The sequence below is a fragment of the Giraffa tippelskirchi genome, chromosome 8 (assembly GCF_054371585.1).
Source record: "Giraffa tippelskirchi isolate mGirTip1 chromosome 8, T2T-mGirTip1v1.2.pri, whole genome shotgun sequence".
In the NCBI taxonomy this organism is placed as follows: Eukaryota; Metazoa; Chordata; class Mammalia; order Artiodactyla; family Giraffidae; genus Giraffa; species Giraffa tippelskirchi.
In genome coordinates, this window is record NC_137282.1 from 124,403,666 (window position 1) to 124,424,335 (window position 20,670).

General features: G+C 44.4%; 1 long non-coding RNA gene across 1 annotated transcript; it reads left to right on the plus strand.

The window, feature by feature from the left end:
• The first annotated feature begins 738 nt into the window (after positions 1-738).
• On the plus strand, positions 739-4,974 carry LOC145517477 (uncharacterized). Its single transcript, XR_014062057.1, has 5 exons — positions 739-906; positions 1,065-1,178; positions 1,801-1,986; positions 2,192-2,510; positions 4,762-4,974. It is a non-coding gene; the product is annotated as an uncharacterized LOC145517477 (long non-coding RNA).
• Positions 4,975-20,670: the final 15,696 nt, after the last annotated feature.

Consider the following 20,670-nt stretch of genomic DNA (forward strand, 5'->3'; position numbering starts at 1 on the left):
AGCCCAGGTGGATTCCAGTGGAGAGGCCTAGGAGTAGGTTGACATCACTTACTACAAGGCGACGCTCTCTCCCTTTTTGACCGTCAAGTAGCCTTTCTGCGCATGTGTAGTCAGGAAGGTCTCCTTGGCGTCAAGAATGAGGACTATGTGGCCTTTCATCTCTTAACTGGGCAGGGCTGAGCTCTTCTCTCGCTCCTGCTATTTTGGAATATCTGTTCACAAACTGTGGCTGCCCAGGCGGGGGTCCACCTATCTTCTGCCTCAGCTTCACCAAGAGGATGGAGGTGAGGAGTGTTAGAGGTCCCGTCACCATCACCCAGACAACTTTTCTCAGTCCAGGGTCAGAACAGAGACCACTGGATTCAGAACCAGCAGATTATTTGAACATGGAGGTTCTGAAAATGTGGGGATTCTTGATCCAAGACCCATTCTCAACTCTGCTTCCATTTCCAAAGGAAGCTGATGATGCAATTTCTAAACAGAGCACACAAAAACTCTAAATGCTACACTCTGCTCACCTAGAAATCCTAAGTCCACTGGGCCCTGATGAAGGTGTTAAGAGACCACCCCCCTTGAGTCTTCCTTCATAGGAACCGTGAACCAGAGTGAGACCCGAGAGAAAAAGGCTGGATAATCACTGGCAATCGTAAGATCAACCAGGAGGATCCTATGTTCTTAGAATGAGCCTATGTTCTTAACAACGGAACTCATAATGCTTTGGAATTACTTACTATAATCAGTACGAGTTGAAGGCAGGGCAAGCCAGTGGCCCCAAGACCTTCCTGCGCTCACCCATCTGGCACAGGTTTTTTGTCCAGCCCAGACACACAAGGCCTCCCCTTTTTCCAAATGGCTTAACACTTCAAGTTTATAAACTGAAAACCTTCTTTGTGAGCAAGGAAAAGGGTCAGTATGTCAAGAAATCAGGGTATCAGGGCAACTCTGCTGGGGAGCCCCCTGATCCCAGGGCCTCCATTAAGAAGACTGTCCTCTTTGTCCCTGCCGCTGGCTCCTTCCTGCAGGCTCTAGATACTCATTTCCTTCCTTCTGTCCTTTCTCCCCAGGACAAGCTGAAGACTTTCCAGATTTTTGCTTTTCTGCAGTCCATTCTCACCTAAAAAATCTTCTTAGATAAAAAATTTTCTGCTGGTCACTATGGAAATACAGACAACGGGGAGGTAAAGTCTTGTCTATATGGTTGACCCTTGCATATGGGGTTAGGGGCACCAATTCTCTGAGAGTTAAAAAATCCCCCTATAAACGTACAGTGAGCCCATACTACCCATGGTTCTGCATCTGGATATTCAACCAACAACTGATCAAGTAGTACTGCAAGACGTATTTAGGGGAAGAACTGGCTTATAAATGAATCTGTTCAAACCCATGTTGTTCAAAGGTCTACGGTATTTCTGGCTTTCATTTGTTATTTATTTGGCTGCCCCGGGTCTTAGTTGTGGCATGTGGGATCTAGTTCCCTGATCAGAGATCAAACCCAGGCCCCGTGCATTGGGAGCTCAGAGTCTTAGCCACTGGACCACCAGGGAAGTCCCTGGTTTCCCTTTTTTAGATGCTATCCTGGGCACCTCTTATCACCCATACTAAGGGTAGAGTTCATCAACCCCACTCCATTCTTAACTACTCTCTCCAACTCCTGGCGTGGGAACTCACAGTAAAAGGGGCTGGCAAAGGAGTCCTCCACCTTAATGTCCCCCCAGTCTAATCTAATTAAATCATTCTGTAACATGATTACAGTAACATAAGGCACTAAGGACCCTTTTCTTTTTTGGCTATGCCACACAGCTTGCAGGATCTTAGTTTCCTGACCAGTGATCGAACCTGTGCCCCCTGCAGTGGAAGCACAGAGTCCTAAACGGTGGACTGCCGAGGAATTCCCAGCATACATTCCTTATATTTTGGTACTCTGGAGAAATATGCTCTCTCTGGGGGCTCAGAATATACTGAGGCCGGGAAAGCAGTGTGGTCCTGGTAAGCACATCTTTTTTGTATGACTGTGTGCAAGCACGTTCAGTAGCTCAGCTGTGACCAACTTGTTTCAACTCTAAGGACTGTAGCCCACAAGGCTCCTCTGTCCTTGGGATTCTCCAGGCGAGAATACTGGAATGGATTGCCATGCCCTCCTTCAGGGGATCTTCCCGACCCAGGGATCGAACCTGCATCTCCTGCATTGCAGGTGGATTCTTTACCCACTGAGCCACCTGGGAAGCCCTTGGTGTGCTTGGGATGACATGAAAGACAACAGCAGTGGACGCCACCCGAGAACCTACCAGCTGGTCCCAGGCCTGGGATCCTGTTTATAAAGAACTGCAGGTATAAGAGAGGCAGCAACTGAGGATGCTTAAAGACTGCACACTTTCAACAGAGAAGAATCTGGAGACATGAGTCGAGGAGTAGAAATATCTTGCCTCAGGGCCAAGGAGCCCCTCAGTGGTTTCTGTCATTCCCGGGGGATCAACAAATGTGCGGCTTCAGCCAGCAGCACTCTCACCAGAGTAAGTATGTGTGCGTGCTCAGTGGTGAAGCCGGCTGCCATTTCCTACTCCAGGGAATCTTCCCGACCCAGTGATCAAACCCACCTCTCTTGCATTGGCAGGCAGATTCTTTCCCACTGAGCCACCAGGGAAGCCCTTATACCAATAAGTGAAAGTCAAAATCACTCAGTTGTGACATTCTGAAGTGAGTGGGTAGCCATTCCCTTCTCCAGGGGATCTTCCCTGACTCAGGGATCGAACCCTGGTCTCCTGCATTGCATGCAGACTCTTTACTGTCTGAACCACCAGGAAAGTCAATAAGAGACACTGGCAAATTCCAAGCCTTTTGCCTGACATAAAAATAAGTAATGCAGAAAAGAAATACAGACAGAAAAAGCAAATGCAGACCAAAAAAAAAAAAAATTAGAAACTTAAGCTCAGAGGTCTACTTAGACAAATTCTGGAAGCTCCCCAGTCCCTGAAACATTTCACAACACAGGAGGCGGGGAGGCAGAAGGAAGATCCGTTAGAAAGAAAGCACAGTTAAGCCTTCCTGTTAGAGCAATTGTGGGTCAGAGGAAAGTCCTTACTCAGTGTGATAACAATTCCAAAATTCTTGGGCATCAAGTCTATGTAGAGGGCCTCTTGAGGGGAGTCTAGACGCTTCCACTCTTTGTATCTGAAGCCCATGGCCACATCATCCAAGGTCAGGCTCCTGGAACTGGAGGTTTGTCCAGTATGGCCCAGGGTCATCCCATCACCTGCTCCGCCAAGGATCAGCAGGGTTGGAAACTTGAGAAGTGGGAGATAGACAGGGGCCACCGAAGAGGGCAGAGCCCCCAGCGACCCCAAGCACCCACTGTGAGGTGGGGCGCGGGCAGCATTGGGCGGCAAGGTCAAGGGGAGCGTGGCACGGGGGTAGAACGCAGCCAGCCTGTCCTCCTCTGCACGGATTCTATCAATGCCTGTCCAGCTGTGAAAGGCGGTGCCACCAGCGGATCGCCTCGGGCTCCGCCCGCAGCCGACTTGCGGTCCTCTCTGGGGTGCGTGGAAGACCCTGAGTGTCTGTGGGCGGTGTGGGATGCGTGGGTACCGCGGGTCTGGGCTTTAATCTGCAACGTGCTGCCCGGACGCTGCTGCAAGGCTTGGCCTAGTCACATTTTAAGTAAGTCATCTTTCAGAATACTCTTACCCATTGTAATCCCCACTGGACACCTAAAAAATAATAATAGAAACAAAAACAGCAATGATATCGCTAACATAAGGAAATAACGAGTTAACATTTTAGTGAATTTTACTCTGATGATATTCTACACATAGTTTGATGTTTTTGTGTTTTTGTCATCTCTAGTTTTCCTGATGAATTCTTTCACAGGAGCACTCCTTCTCCGCACCCATTACTGTGATCCATGTTATAACTGCCCATTTACTGGATCATCGTCCTTTATTTACTCATTCTATGTCAGATCCCCTGGATTGATCTGGGAGTGCCAGCCTTCTTCAGAGTGGCGGCACCGAGTTTGTTTACCTGTCCTGCGGGATGTGCTGAAGCTCCTTATCGTGTGTTCTCTCCATAAAGCTCTTGAGGATGGTGCTGGTTCCTACTCGGCCTCTCTGTACTCAAAGGTGGACTTCTTATTATCTATCTTTCCAGAAGAGTTTAATTTTCCTAAAGCAATTTGTTAGTTTTGGACACGTGGATCCTTTGGGTTTTAAATTTGAGTCACACTGGCTAGTAGAAAGCTTAAAGCAAGTCTTCTGGATCAAGGATATACGACTTTAGCACGTGTATTTTTTTGTACTGCTGGTGGTAGTCTTAGCCCCTCTCCCACTTTGCGGTTTTTGTTTTTTATCCTTTTGCCTTATACTTCATATTTGTTTTAAGCGGTTTTATGTTTTTTTAATTTCTAAAAAAATTATTTATTACTAATGTTTGGCTGCACTGGGTCTTCATTGCTCCCCACAGGCTTTCTCTAGTTGCAGCGAGCAGGGGTTACTCTTCCTAGAAGTGTGCACGCTTATAGCAGTGGCTTCTCTTGCTGTGCAGCAGAGGCTCCAGGTGTATGGGCTTCAGTAGTTGATGTATGCAGGCTCAGGACTTTTGGCTCCCAGGCTCTAGAGCACAGGCTCAACAGTTGTGGCCTACGGGCTTATTTACCACATGGCATCTTCCCCAACCAGGGATCCCATCTCCTGCATTGGCAGATGGATTCTTTACCACTGAGGCACCAGGAAAGACCTTAAGCATATTTTACCTTTTTCTTTGGTTTAGGCCGCTGTGCGCCCTTTTGAAACAAGGTGGTGTATAAAGGGGAGAAGGAAATGGCAACCCACTCCAGTATTCTTGCCTGGAGAATCCTGCGGACAGAGAAGCCTGGTGGGCTGCTGTCCATAGCAGCAGCAGCAGTATATAAAGCAATAAATAAAAATGCTCAACAATTCCCTAGTGTTGAAATAAACAGTTCTAATACTCCGCTCTTTGAAATTTTGTCACAGATGAACGTTTTTGACCATAAAGTGCTTTTTCTACTAAGGTTTTTTGTAAGCCAAACTCTTAGAAGATGCTGCATCAAAGTAAAGGATATTCAATGAGTATTTCTTTTTTTTAAACTAAATTTTAAAATTATTTATTTATTTATTCATGTATTTTTGGTGGTGCTGGGTCTTTGTTGCTGAGCACAGTCTTTCTCTAGTTGTGCTAAGCAGGGCCTACTCTCCAGTTGCAATCTGTGGGCTTATTATTGCAGTGGCTTCTCTTGTTGGGGAGTATGGGCTCTAGATGCCCGGGCGTCAGTAGTGGCAGCTCTTGGGCCCTAGAACACAGGCTCAGTACTTTTGGCACTCGGGCTTAGTTGCCATGTGGCATGTGGGATCTTCCCGGACCAGGGAAGGAACCCATGTCCCCTGCATTGGCAGGTGGATTCTTAACCACTGGACCCCCAGGGAAGTCCTCAACGAGTATTTCTTGAGGCTTGTGGATGCTGCCGGATAGAGAGATGATGAAGGTGAGGGGGAGATGTAACATTTTTTGAGAGTTTATTCCATGTTGGGTGCTTGCCAAACTCCTCACGTTAGTCCTGCTCTCAAAATGTATGAATATGCATTCCGATAAAAGTTACATAACCATAAAAGACAGGGCCCAGGGAAAGAGTTCCTGTTAATAAGGGCTGTCACAGATCAGGGGAAGGGTAACACTGCTAGATGGAGGTAGTCAAGTGCCAAGGAGGCAGGTATCTTAGGGACACATCTGAGAGCAGAAAAGACCATTTGTAGTTGCTTCTGTTTAAATTAATTTTTAATTAATTAAAGTTGTAAATATACAAACAAATTTTCTTTAAGTTTAACTTACCTAACTTTGATGTTCTATTTAGAAATATTATAATTTTTGTGTAAAAATTAGAGCAATAACTTGCTCCTTGATTAATGTTCAATTAGTCAGTGGGTTTGACATATTAGATTTTGCTTGAACATTACTCATGCCATTTACAAAGTTAATTAGCTTCTCTTGCATATTTAAACTACATTTACATATTTAATATACTTGCTTTTTTTCAAGCACTTCAAATGCCTCATAGGACAGATTTACAAGTCAAACAAGAAAAAAATCTTCTTAATCATGTAATAATTCCCCAAACCTATTAATTCAAGAGTCTACATGTGGAAAATCAAATTATCGTCAAGATTTCAATGCCGTTTACAAGTTTAATCAAATTATCTGATAACTTCCAGCTTCAAATCACAAGTCTAAGATAAAGTTTTGTTGTTGTTCCACTGCTAAGTCATGTCCACCCCAAGCTCCTCTGTCCTCTGCTATCTCCTGGAGCTTACTCAAATTCATGTTCATTGAGTCAGTGATGCTATCTAACCATCTCATCCTCTGCTACCCCCTTCTCCTTTTGCCTTCAATCTTTCCCAGCATCAGGGGCTTTTCCAATGAGGTGGATTTGAGATATGAGGCTCTTCAAATCAGGTGGCCAAAGTATTAGAGCTTCAGCTTCAGCATCATTCCTTTCAATGAAAATTCAGGGTTGATTTCCTTTAGAATTGACTACTTTGATTTCCTTGCAGTCCAAGGGACTCTCAGGAGTCCTCTCCAGCACCATAGTTTAAAAGCATCAATTCTTTGGTGCTCAGCCTTCTTTATGGTCCAACTCTCATATCCAAATAAGACTACTGGAAAAACTATAGCTTTGACTATACTGACTCTTGACAGCAAAGTGATGATTCTGGTTTTTAATACACTGTCTAGATTTGTCATAGCTTTCCTTCCAAAGAGCAAGTATCTTTTAATTTAATGGCTGCAGTCCCTGTGATCAGTGATTTTGGAACTCAAGAAAATAAAATCTGTCACTACTTTCACTTTTTCCCCTTATATTTGCCATAAAGTGATGGGACTGGATGCCATGATCTTAGTTTTTTCATACTGAGTTTCAAGCCATTTTTTTCACTTTCTTCTTTCACCCTCATCAAGAGGCTCTTTAGTTACTCTTCACTTTTTGTCATTAGAGTGGTATCATCTACATATCTGAGGTTGTTGATATTTCCCCCAGCAATCTTGATTCCAGCTTGTGGTTCATCCAGCCTGGCATTTTACATGATGTCAGTTCAGATCAGTTCAGTTGCTCAGTCGTGTCTGATTCTCTGCGACCCCCTGGCAGCACACCAGGCCTCCCTGTCCATCACCAACTCCTGGAGTCTACTCAAACTCATGTCCATTGAGTCGGTGATGTCATCCAGCCATCTCATTTTCTGTTGTCCCCTTCTCCTCCTGCCCTCAATCTTTCCCAGAATCAGAGTCTTTTCCAATGAGTCAGTTCTTTGAATCAGGTGGCCAAAGTATTGGAGTTTCAGCTTCAGCATCGGTCCTTCCAATGAATATTCAAGACAGATTTCCTTTAGGATGGACTGGTTTGATCTCCTTGCAGTCCAAGGGACTCTCAAGAGTCTTCTCCAACACCACAGTTCAAAAGCATCAATTCTTTAGCGCTCAGCTCTCTTTATAGTCCAACTCTCACATCCACACATGACTACTGGAAAAACCATAGCCTTGACTAGGTGGACTTTTGTTGGCAAACTAATGTCTCTGCTTTTTAATATGCTATCTAGGTTGGTCATAGCTTTTCTTTCAAGGAGCAAGCGTCTTTTAATTTCATGGCTGCAGTCACCATCTGCAGTGATTTTGGAGCCAAAGAAAATAAAGTCTCCTACTGTTTCCACTGTTTCCCCATCTATTTCCCATGAAGTGATTGGACCGGATGCCATGATCTTCGTTTTCTGAATGTTGAGCTTTAAGCCAACATTTTCACGCTCCTCTTTCACTTTCATCAAAAGGCTCTTCAGTTCTTCTTCGCTTTCTACCATAAGGGTGGTGTCATCTGCATATCTGAGGTTATTGATATTTCTCCCAGCAATCTTGATTCCAGCTTGTGCTTCATCCAGCCCAGCATTTCTCATAATGTACTCTGCATATAAGTTAAATAAGCAGGGTGACAATATACAGCCTTGACATACTCCTTTTCCTATTTGGACCCAGTCTGTTGTTTCATGTCCATTTCTAACTGTTGCTTCCTGACCTGCATACAGGTTTCTCAAGAGGCAGGTCAAGTATTCCCATCTCTTGAAGAATTTTCCACAGTTTGTGGTGATCCACACAGTCAAAGGCTTTGGCATAGTCAATAAAGTAGAAATAGATGTTTTTCTGGAACTCTCTTGCTTTTTCCATGATCCAGCGGACATTGGCAATTTGATCTCTGGTTCCTCTGCCTTTTCTAAAACCAGCTTGAACATCTGGAAGTTCACGGTTCACATATTGCTGAAGCCTGGCTTGGAGAATTTTGAGCATTACTTTATTAGCGTGTGAGATGAGTGCAATTGTGCAGTCGTTTGAGCATTCTTTGGCATTGCCTTTCTTTGGGATTGGAATGAAAACTGACCTTTCCAGTCCCGTGGCCACTGCTGAGTTTTCCAAATTTGCTAACATATTGAGTGTGGCACTTCAACAGCATCATCTTTTAAGATTTTAATAGCTCAGCCCAAAATAAATTTTAAAAAAAGGAAAAACATAGCTCAGCTAGAATTCCATCACCTCTGTTAAATTTATTTGTAGTAATGCTTCCTAAGGCCCACTTAACTTCACACTCTACGATGTCTGACTCTAAGTGAGTAACCACACCATCTTGGTTGTCTAGTTCATTAAGACCTTTTTTGTATAGTTCTGTGTATCCTGGATCTCTTCTTAATCTCTTCTGCTTCTTCTAGGTCCTTACCGATTCTGTCCTTTATTGTGCCCATCCTTGCATGAAATATTCCCTTTGTATCTCTAATTTTCTTGAAGAGATCGCTAGTCTTTCCCATTCTATTCTTTCCCTCTATTTTTTTGCACTGTTCCTTTAGGAAGGCCTTCTTATCTCTCTTGGCTATTCTCTGGAACTCTGCATTCAGTTGGGTATATCTTTCCCTTTCTTCGTTGCCTTTCACTTCCTTTCTTTCCTCAGCTGTTTCTAAAGCCTCCTCAGACAACCACTTTGCCTTCTTAAATTTCTTTTTATTTGGGATGGTTTAGGTGTTGCCTCCTGCACAATATTATGAACCTCCATCCATAGTTCTTCAGGCATTCTGTCTACCAGATCTAATCCCTTGAATCTATTGGTCACCTCCACTGTATAATCATAGGGATTTGATTGAGGTCATCCCTGAATGGTCTAGTGGTTTTCCCTACTTTCTTCAATTGAAGCCTGAATTTTGCAATAAGGAGCTCATGATCTGAGCCACAGTCAACTCCAGGTCTTGTTTCTGCTGACTGTATGGAGCGTCTCCATCTTTGACTCAAAGAACATAATCAATCTGATTTTGGTATTGACCATCTGGTGATGTCCATGTGTAGAGTCATCTCTTTTGTTATTGAAAAGCATGTTCGCTATGACCTTTGTGTTCTCTTGGCAAAACTCTGTTAGTCTTTGCCCTGCTTCATTTTGTACTCCAAGGCCCAAATTACCTGTTATTCCAGGTATCTCTTGACTTCTTACTTTTGCATTTCAACCCCCTATGATGAAAAGGACATCTTTTTTGGGTATTAGTTCTAGAAGGTGTTGTAGGTCTTCACAGAACCAATCAACTGCAGTTTCTTTGGCATCAATGGTTGGGGCACAGATTTGGATTACTGTGCTGTTGAATGGTTTGCCTTGAAAATGAACTGAGATCATTCTGTCATTTTTGAGATTTTATCCAAGGACCGTATTTTGAACTCTTGTTGACTACGGGGTCCACTCTATTTCTTCTAAGGGATTCTTGCCCACAGTAGCAGATATATTGGTTGTCTGAATTAAATTCGCCCATTCTCATCCATTTTAGCTCACTGATTCTTAAGAAGCCGATGTTCATTCCTGCCATTTCCTGCTTAACAACATCCAATTTCCCCTTTATGGATCACAGTCTTGTCGTGGCAACGGGGCTTGCATAACTCAATGAAGCTATGAACCATAACCTGCAGGGCCACCCAAGGTGAATCACAGTGAAGAGTTCTGACAAAGTGTGGTCCCCTGGAGGAGGAAATGGCAACCCACTCCAGTATTCTTGCTTAGAGAACCCCATGGACAGTATGAAAAGGTAAAAAGATATTACACTGGAAAATGAGCACCCCAGGTTGGAAGGTGTCCAATATGCTACTGGGAAAGAGTGTAGAGCAATTTTTAATGGTTCCAGAAACAATGTATCAACTGGGCCAAAGTGGAAACGATGCTCTTTTGTGGATATGTCTGGTGGTGAAAGTAAAGCCCAATGCTCTCAAGAACAGAAGAATTCAAGAAAGGTCAGAAGGAGAGAGGAGACTCTAGTCCATATGTCTTACCAAATTCCCAGAATCATTCTCACTGGAATCCATCCTGGATGAGTGATGTGTGCCATCAGGAAGGACCCTGAGTTGGAGTCATTGGCCAGAGACAACCCAGAAACTGAAACCATATACCTCAGATTGGGACTTGAGCCTTTGTGCTGGGACTCAAACCCAGCCAAAACCCATGGTACCTGGTTTCAGGCCCTAATGAAGCCCAGGTTCTTGATGTCTCGTCACAGAAAGAATTCAGTGAGAGACAAAGTGATAGGTAAGAAGTGGGTTTATTCAGATGCAGAGAGAAGCACACTCCACAGACAGCGTGTGGGCCATTGCTGAGGGCGAGTGAAGCCGCAGAATGTGGCCTGGTTAGTTTTCACGGACTAATTGATTGCATCTGCTAATAAGTGGGAGGATTATTCCAACTATTTTGGAGAAGGGGTGGAGATTCCCAGTAATTGGGCCACTGTCTACTCCTTGGTCTTTTGACAGTGCCTTGGAACTGTCATAGGGCTTCCCTGATAGCTCATCTGGTAAAGAATCCACCTGCAATGCAGGAGACCCTGGTTTGATTCCTGGGTCGGGAAGATCCACTGGAGAAGGGATAGGTTACCAACTCCACTATCCTTGGGCTTCCCTGGTGGCTCAGATGGTCAAGAACCCACCTACAATGCAGGAGACTTGGGTTTGATCCCCAGGTTGGGAAGATCCCCTGGAGAAGGGAATGGCTTCCCACTCCAGTATTCTGGCCTGGAGAATTCCATGGTGTAGTCCATGGACCACAGAGAGTTGGATACGACTTTCACTTTCACTTCTGGAGCTGTCATGGCACCTCTGGCGTGTCAGTTAGCTTGCCAATTGAGGTTCAAAGACCTGTCTGCCATCTTGGACTCATCTGATTCTAATCGGTTGATGCAGTGTCCCTGGGCTATGTCATTCTTTCCAAAGTTGTGCCTTGCCCTTTTCTCTCCTGTTACAAAGCCAGCCCCACCACCATAAAACCCAAGACTGTGAGCCACGTGGCAGAGCAGTTCTCCTGGGTCCCCTCACCCTGCTGCTCTCTGCCCGGGCACCCCTTCGCAATAAAATCTTTTGCTTTGTCAGCATGTCTTTTGATTGTTAGACAAGAGGCCATTCTTAGGCCCTGGAGGGAGTTCCCTTCCTGCAACAGACTGAGGAGCCACTCTGAAGGAGAAAAACCAGGTCTCCTCAAGGAACATTCCCCATCCCCGGAGAAGGGGGACCTGGCTGGATGTGCCTAGCTGATTTTGTTACCAAGTCCAAGGTCACTCTGCTCACTGCCCAACAGGCCAATGAATCTGAGAGATGAGGTGTTTGGGACAGAAAATGATTTTATTCAAAAAGTCAGCTGACATAAAGATGGCAGGCTAATGTCTCAAAATAACCATCTTGTCGGGGTCTGGATGCCAGTTTCTGTTATAGAACAGAGAGGGGAAGGAGTTGAGGAAGTAAAGTTAAAAGGCCATTATCTTGCAAGTATCTCTTGGAATCCTGTGTGGATCACAACACACTGTGGAAAATTCTTAGACGGGAATACCAGACCACCTTACCTGCCTCCTGAGACACCTGTGTGCAGGTCAAGAAGCAACAGTTAGAACCTGACATGGGACAACAGACTGGTTCCAAATCAGGAAAGGAGTACATCAAGGCTGTATGTGGTCACCCTGCTTATTTAACTTATATGTAGAGTACATTATGCGAAATTCCAGGATGGATGAAGCACAAGCTGAACTCAAGACTGCCGGGAGAAATATCAATAACCTCAGATATGCAGATGACACCACTCTTATGGCAGAAAGTGAAGAACTGAAGAGCCTCTTGATGAAAGTGAAAGAGGAGAGTGAAAAAGCTGGCTTAAAGCTCAACATTCAAAAAACAAAGATCATGGCATCCAGTCTCATCATTTCACGGCAAATAGATGGGGAAACAATGGAAACAGTGACAGACTTTATTTTCTCAGGCTCCAAAATCACTGCAGATGGTGACTGCAGCCATGAAATTAAAAAACACTTGCTCCTTGAAAGAAAAGCTATGACAAACCTAGACAGCATATTAAAAAGCAGAGACATTACTTTGCCAACAAAGGTCCATCTAGTCAAAGCTATGGTTTTTCCAGTAGTCATGTATGGATGTGAGAGCTGGACGATAAAGATGGCTGAGCACCAAAGAACTGATGCTTGTGGTGTTGGAGAAGACTCTTGAGAATCCCTTGGACTGCAAGGAGATCAAATAAGTCAGTCCTAAAGGAAATCAGTCCTGAATATTCATTGGAAGGACTGATGCTGAAGCTGATGAAGAAGGAATTCATAGGGCCTGGACTCCATCTTAGGCCTGTTTGTGCTAATCATGTTCGGCCACTTTTCTAATGGATTCTGAACTCTGTGCTTAGTGCCTGTGGAAACGACAATAGGTTTTTTCTGTAACCTCGGGCTTATTGATTATTGACTGTTTGGAATGTAACCTCGGGCTTATTGATTATTGATTGTTTGAACACATAACACATGAATGATAGGGTTATTGTGATTGTATTTACCTTTCCTTTGTTCATGTAAGTCACAAGGAAATTGGGTGGTGGGTTCAGACACGTACACATGGGGTATAAAAGATTTTCACAAATGCTGGTCGGGGTCCTTGGCTAAGAGGAGACTCTGCCTTGGGCCCGCCGGTGTAATAAACTGCACTTCACTATCTGCATCGTCCTTCTGAGTGAGCTTGTTTCCCGGAATGCATGGCTATAACACTGAAACTCCAATACTTTGGCCACCTGATTCGAAGAGCTAACTCATTTGAAAAGACTCGGATCCTGGGAAAGATTGAAGGCAAGAGGAGAAGGGCACGACAGAGGATGAGATGGTTGGATGGCATCACCGACTCGATGGACATGAGTTTGAGCAAGCTCGGGGAGTTGGTGGTGGGCAGGGAGTGCTGCAGTCCATGGGGTCACAAAGACTGAACTGATCTCTTGGAATGTTTAACCTCAAGGAGGGGATGTGTTAATCTCTTCATTCTTGTAGCCATTCACAGGTGGGCACCTGTCAGATTATCTCCCTGTGAGCTGAACAAAGGCACTTGTAGTTTAACAGTCAGGCAGAGGGGCAGGATTCCCTGAGGCAGTCCATTATGTATGATTGTAATAACAAAAGCACCAAAGGAAAAAAAAAAAGATTAAAGTTAAAGAAACAGATCCACCCTGGAGTCAGAATTGGCTCTTTCTTGCAACAATTTCACAGGTGTTCTGGACCAATGACTTCTGTATGCCAACTATTCTTCCTTATTCTTCTTCAGAGGAGTGTCTATTGTGATTATTCTGGCCCAGACTCACTATGGTATTTTGGGTGTGTATGAGATAAATAACTTGCCTTTTTAGATCATAGGCATTCCATTCAAGAGCTGCATTCAGACCTGATATAGATCACAAGATCCTGGACCTTGGGCTTAAAGTCATGATGGATGCCTCTTTATGGCCTCCTGATGAGCATACTTTGCCTGGAGGGAGAACAGAAATAATTGTAGTTGGAGGACAGATGGTAGGTTGATTTAACTGATGGCTCCAACTCATCACCCTTCCCTAAAGCCACATCCTTTGTCCTGTAAATTTGCGGTTTCTTGTGATAGCTTATGGTGAACGTTGTTGGACTCGTAATCTAGGAAGATTTAGCTTCAGGACCAGAGGACAGGCTTGATCACTCAAAAGCTTTTGGATAACAGTTTTATTAAAGTGAAAAAGGACCAAGAAAGCTTCTGATATAGACATCAGAAGGGGGCCAGAGAGTGCCCCCCTTGATAGTCTTATCAAGGCCTTATATGCTTTTATCAGACCCACTCCCACAACATAGGTCTTGACATAACAAGACTAGTCAGAAGGTTCTTGTTAAGGAGAAACATGTCCTCAAGCAAGATACATTATTATTGTATAATCATTAGTACAGAACTTAAGGAAAAACATGCCCTTGAGAAAGATGAGTTTTGTTGTGTAATCATTAGCTCTGGGCTTAAAGAAAATAATGTCTTACGTGACTAAGACAAAGCAATGCAGAAAAAAAGTTTGTCCTTTTCTCCTCCTCGAGAGCCCAGGACCCCTTTCTACTTCTCAAGAGTCCAGGACTCCTTCTCAACCTAAGAATTAACTCTCTGATTGGCACAACAGAAGCAGAGTCAATTTCCCCACCCTCTTTTTTGAAAATATTTATTTATTTGACTGCACTTTTATTTAAAATATGTATTTTATATAAAATATATATTATATATTTATAAAAATATATTAAATAAATAATATTTATTTATTTGACAGGCCTTATTTGTTGTACTCAGGATCTTTGATCTTTGTTGTGGCGTGTGAGACCTTTAGTTGCAGCATGCAAGATCTAGTTCCCTGATCAGGGATCGAACCCTTACCCCCCGTACTATGAGTGTGGAGTCTTAGCCAGGGGACCGCCAGGGAAGTCCCTCCCCAACCTCTTGAAGAATTAGAATTTAGCCATGTGACCTGCTTTGGCCATTGTAGTAATGTTAGCCGACTTGACATAAGTAGAGGCTAGAAAAAGTGTGATTCTGCTACTTCTCTTGCCCCTCTGTGATTGCCATGAGAACATGTGAACGTGAGGTCTTGCCAAGCTTAAGCGGCCAGAGGGACATGAATGACGCGTGAAGGAAACCGAGTTGCCCTGGCTGAGGTTATCTTAGACAAGCCAGACCTCAGCAGAACTGCCAGTTGATGGCATAAATGTATCCAACTAAGAACAGCTAAGCCTGGCCCGGATCAGCAGAATTGTCCACTTCAACTATAATCTGTGGAAAATGATAAATATTTCCCACAGACATAATAGATGATTTTTGTTTTAAGTTGCTAAGCTTTGGGATAGTTTTGTTACATAGCAATAACTAACTGATACATGGTTATTGATTATGGATGTACATTTTTAAAAGATTGGGAAAGGACTAGACAAATGTTAAGAAAAATGAATTATGGTTGATTTTTAGTTTTTTCTTCTATTATCCCTAATAACTATGTTTCCCAGTTATAATAAAAAGAAAGCAAAATAACATAATGGTAAAGATCATAGACCTCAGAAAAATCTTAGGTTCTAATATGTTGACTAAAAAAGGAGCACAACGTAAGAGTTACAAGTTAAGTTTTATTTGGTTCAAAATGAGAACTGCAGCCCAGGAGACAGCACCTCAGATAGCTCTGAGAAACTGCTCCAAAGAGGTAGTGACGGATAGGCAATGTATATGATTTTGGTGAAGGGGGAGTTCAATACAATCAAGTACTTATTTTATTAATACAAAAAGTTATCTGCTAGTCATGAGGAGCTGATGTCATCATGAAGGGCTTTAGTGCTTCTCCAAATATGAGGAGATGTAAGAGGGTCACGAAATCAGGGCCTGAAAATATGGTGGTGGTTTAGTCCCTAAGTCCTGTCTGACTCTTGGACTCTTGCGACCCCATTGCCCGTAGCCTGCCCGGCTCCTCTGTCTGTGGGATTCTCTAGGGAAGAATACTGGAGTGGGTTGCCATTTCCTTCTCCAGGGGATCTTCCCGACCCAGGGATCAAACCCGGGTCTCCTGCACTGCAGGCAGATTCTTCACCAACTGAGCCATGAGGGAAGCCCAAGTGAGGAGATGCAAGGGGAAATCAGTTCCTGAAAATATATAACTATCTGAAGTCCTGTTGCACCAATTTCTCTGGAGCACAAAGTGCCTCACTCTCCACACTGAACTCCCTTCAGGGTGTCGAAAGTCAACAGCCGCAGCAGCACAGGATTCAACCTCTGCAGAGGCAGATGACAAATGCCCTTATTGTTCAGTCACTGGCAAACACCCTTGGCAAGTGCTAGTTTGTAGTTGACAATTACAAAACAGATTTGGGTTTTACTTACACTTCTCTTTTTTCACTTAGACTCTGGAAGAGTGACTTAGTCATCCTAAACCTCAATTTCTTTATCTGCTAAATGGGCATATTTCATAAAGTTGTGAAAATTAAACAAGATAAATATAGAGTATAGTATGTACCATACATATAATATGTATTTTTGGCCCCATCACTTCATGGCAAATAGAAAGGGAAAAAGTGAAAGCAGTGACAGATTATATTTTCTTGGGCTCCAAAATCACTGTGAACAGTGACTGCAGACATGAAATTGAAAGACATTTGCTCCTTGGAAGGAAAGCTATGGCAAACCTAGACAGAGTATTAAAAAGCAGAGACATCACTTGGCTGACAAGGGTCTGTATAGTCAAAGCTATGGTTTTTCCAGTAGTTGTGTATGGATGTGAGAGTTGGACCATAAAGAAGGCTGAGCGCCGAAGAATTGATGTTTTTGAACCGTGGTGCTGGAGAAGACTTGAGAGTCCCTTGGACTACAAGGAGATCCAACCAGTCAATCCAAAAGGAAATCAACCCTGAATAGTCACTGAAAGGGCTGATGCTGAAGCTGAAGCTTCAGTACTTTGGCCACCTGATGTGAAGAGCTGTCTCATTGGAAAAGCCCCTGACACTGGGAAAGATTGAAGGCAAAAGGAGAAGAGGGTGGCAGAGGATAAGATGGTTGGATAGCATCACAGACTCAACGAACATGAATTTGAGCAAAGTCCAGGACAGAGTAGAGGACAGAGAAGCCTGGCCTGCTGCAGTCCATGGGGTTGCAAAGAGTTGGACACAACTTAGCGACTGAGCAACAACAGCAATGTATCGGACACGTAATAAAAACTCAGATTTTATTATTAGTAATAGAATATTTTTGAGGATTACAATGAGGTCCTATTTTTTGATTAGCAGTATTGACGAAATTCAGTAGCTTCAACTCAGAGTTTCTACCCTTAAATCATATACATGACAAGACAAATACAAATGCTCGAGCTAAACTCTAAGACATTCCATTCCATTTTGGTTTATAGAGCCTTCATGGTACTCAGTAAGTGTTTGTTGGGTGAGTGAAAGAAAGCATGAGTTCTTACTTGGTTTCATATTTATAGGGACTGGCCCAAAATCTATGTAAGAGGCAGACTGAAGACTTATTATACCCAGGTCCCAAAACTTAAAATGAAATGCTTTTCCTAACTAGTGGTTAAAAACCTAATGGTTAAAACCATTAACCATAAGATCCGAAGAACTGGAGATCTATATATACCCCTTATATACCTGAGAGATACCCAAGGAAAAATGAGTAACTTCCTGATGTAGTTTACAATTCAGGATTAAATACCATCTTGTAAATTGATTTACAATTTTTTTAAATTAATTTATTTCTTTGGCTGTGTCAGTTCTTAGTTTCGGCATGCTGGAATTTCGATCTTGGTTGTGGCATGTAGGATTTAGTTCTCTGACCAGGGATGAAACCTGGGCCCCCTGCACTGTGGCTCAGAGTCCTGGCCACTGGACCACCAGGGAAGTCCCTAAATACCATCTTAATAGGGGAAGAGGAGGGCTTATATAGGACTCTCAGGGGAGAGTAAATGACTTTTAAGGAAGATGAACGGGTCCTTAGGAGAAGAGATGGGAGATATGACAGTTTGTGACAAAGTTTGTCTGATACAACATGGACTTCGAGTCTCCTTTTTGAAGATAAAATAAGTCTTCTCTGGTTGATGAAACTCCTGGGGAGGGGAATCTATGACAATTCATCTAAAGAAGGATCTGTCTTTAGACAAATGGGAGGGATTCAGAGAAAGCCTTTCCCTGCATTTGCAGTTTTTCAAATGCCTACAGCTCAAAATATACCAAAGCGTCATATTTTGAAGTGGCATATTCTGCTGCCCTCCTGATGTCCAAGTATGAAGAAGCATGTTGAAACAAAGACAGGAGGAGGGTGGGGAACAGATCTGGTGAAATGTGGATTGGGGGACAGGGAGGAAGTGGGAGGGGCTCTGAAGACCACAGCACTGGGACCATCAGGTAGGAGGCAGGGGAAAGCCAAGGTCTCAAACGCCTGTCTGTTCCCACCTCTGAGAAGCCTCCTTGGCTCACCCCCAGACCTGGCTTGATGCATCTCCTCCGGGACCCCACGGCCCTGCCCTGCCCTGACACTTCTCACCTGAGTCATCATCACTGCTTGGCGCCTCCTCCTTTGTGTGGAAGCTCCTGAGGAAAGACATTGACTTCCCAGTGCCTCCACCAGGTATCAGCAACGAGGAGGCCAGTGTGATGAGCAGAGTGGATCTAGTGGATTTGAAATGGGGATTCGACGTGGTGAAGACAGTGTTTCGTGAAGTGCGGTGGTGGGATTGAGCGGGGCAGGACCCAAGGAAGGGCCACTAGTCAACCTGGAACATGGAGGATACACCCCGGGCCGTGGCAGTGCGAATGGGGAGGCAGACACAGGGTGGTGAGGAGCGGAGATGCTCCAGGCGCAGTGCTGACTCAGGGCAGCCATGGGCACAGGGGGGCTCCCGCACTCGAAGCTGTGTGCCTGGAGGGCCCTGGGCAGCAGGGAAGAGGCGGCTCCCATGGACAAAATCCTTCTAGGTCTCCCCCTGACAGGCACCGAGGCCAAGACAAATCCCATAGCATCACAGTGTGGAAACTGGCTTTCTGATATTGTGATTTATAATAAAAAATACATCTTTGGTTTTTGTCCTTATTCCTGGCACTGAACTCCTAAAATCTTTGAAATTTCCTAAGTGGTATAAGACCTATATATTAAGGTGCATTTTTTCAAATGTGCATTTTGTTATTCCTAACAAGGCCCTTTCAGCCACATCTGAGTTTATGTTAATGAGGTGACTTTTGGAAAGCCCCTACAGATGGGGGCATGTTGCCAGGGGAACCAACCTTGATTGGAGAGTTGCAACTTTCAGCCCTGTCCTCCCGCCTCTGGACAAGGGGAGAGGGGTTGGAGGTTAAATGAGTCACTAGTAGTCATGTAATGAAGCTTCCATAAGAATTTCTGAGCCATGAGGTTTGGGAGAGCTTCCTGCTTGGTGAACACCTGCCAGGTATGCCTCCACCTACCAGCAGGGTGAACACCCAAAACTCCATGGGGATAGAAGCTCTTCTAGACCTGGCCCCAAGTATCTCTTCATCTGCTTGTTCACTTGTATCTTTTATTTTTAAATATTTACTTATTTGGCTGCGCCGGGACTTATTTGCAGGAGGCGGGATCTTCCATCTTAGTGGCAGCCTGTGGGATCTAGTTCCCAGACCAGGGACTGAAGCCAGACACTCTGCATTAGGAGTGTGGCATCTTAGTCACTGGGCCACCAGGAAATTCCTCATTTGTATCTTCTAATATTCTTTGTAATAAACTAGGAATCCATTTTTTAAAATGAATTCTTTTTTAAAGAAGCATGTATTTATTGGACTGCCCCCAGTCTTAGTTACTGCATAATTTAGGTAAGGTATATGAATTCTTAGTTGTGGCACGCGGAATCTAGTTCCCTGACCGGGGATTGAACCTCGGCCTCCTGCTTTGGGAGTCCGGTGTCTTAGCCACAGGAGCACCACAGAAGTCCCTAACCTAATTAATCTAGTAAGCAAGCTCTTCTCTGAACCATTCTAGCAAATGGATCGAACCAGAGAAAGGGGTTGTTGGAACTTCTGATCTATAGCTGGTCTGTCAGAGGCATCTGAACTTGCAGTTGGCGTTTGAGGTGGGGGTCGGAGTAGTCTCCAGGGACTGAGCCCTTAACTCGTGGGATGTGATGCTATCTCCAGGTAGACAAGTGCCAGATTTGAATTAAACGGCAGGACACACAGCTTTGCCGGGGAAAGAGAAAACAAGGTCAATAAGAGAAGCCGCCACGCCCCCCGACCCTCACCTCATCCAGAGGAGGTGAGCCAGGCTGGGGGTCGCTGGTCCTGCTTTACACTGCACACTCCAGCCAAAGGGCTTCACACCATCTCTCTGCCTTTTTACGGAGCTGGCATGGGAAAGCAGCCTTGTCGATGAAGGAACACCAGGCTGCTTGGCACCAAACACAATCTAGATTCAGGGGGCCGGCCCATTACAGAAATTGTCTGAGGATGCCGGTAACTGGATACCTCTGGCCTGTGAATATTACCATGTCCCTAACCAGCCAAGGAGGGGAGCACAGAGTACTCCGATTAACCCCCAGTGCAGTGGTCAGCTGAGGTTGGGTGTGGCTCCTGTCACTGGCAGAAGGAAGGAGGGGGTTAATTCTAGCCAGTTCCATTGTTCAGGCCAGCCAAGGTCATGTGAAAATAATCTTGTCCATTACACTACACATCACAACCAGTGGACTCCCCCACCTCACCAGGATTGGATTTGGATTTAGCCTGCACTCAGCCCTTCTCGGAGAAGGCAATGGCGACCCACTCCAGTACTCTTGCCTGAAAAATCCCATGGAGAGAGAAGCCTGATAGGCTGCAGTCC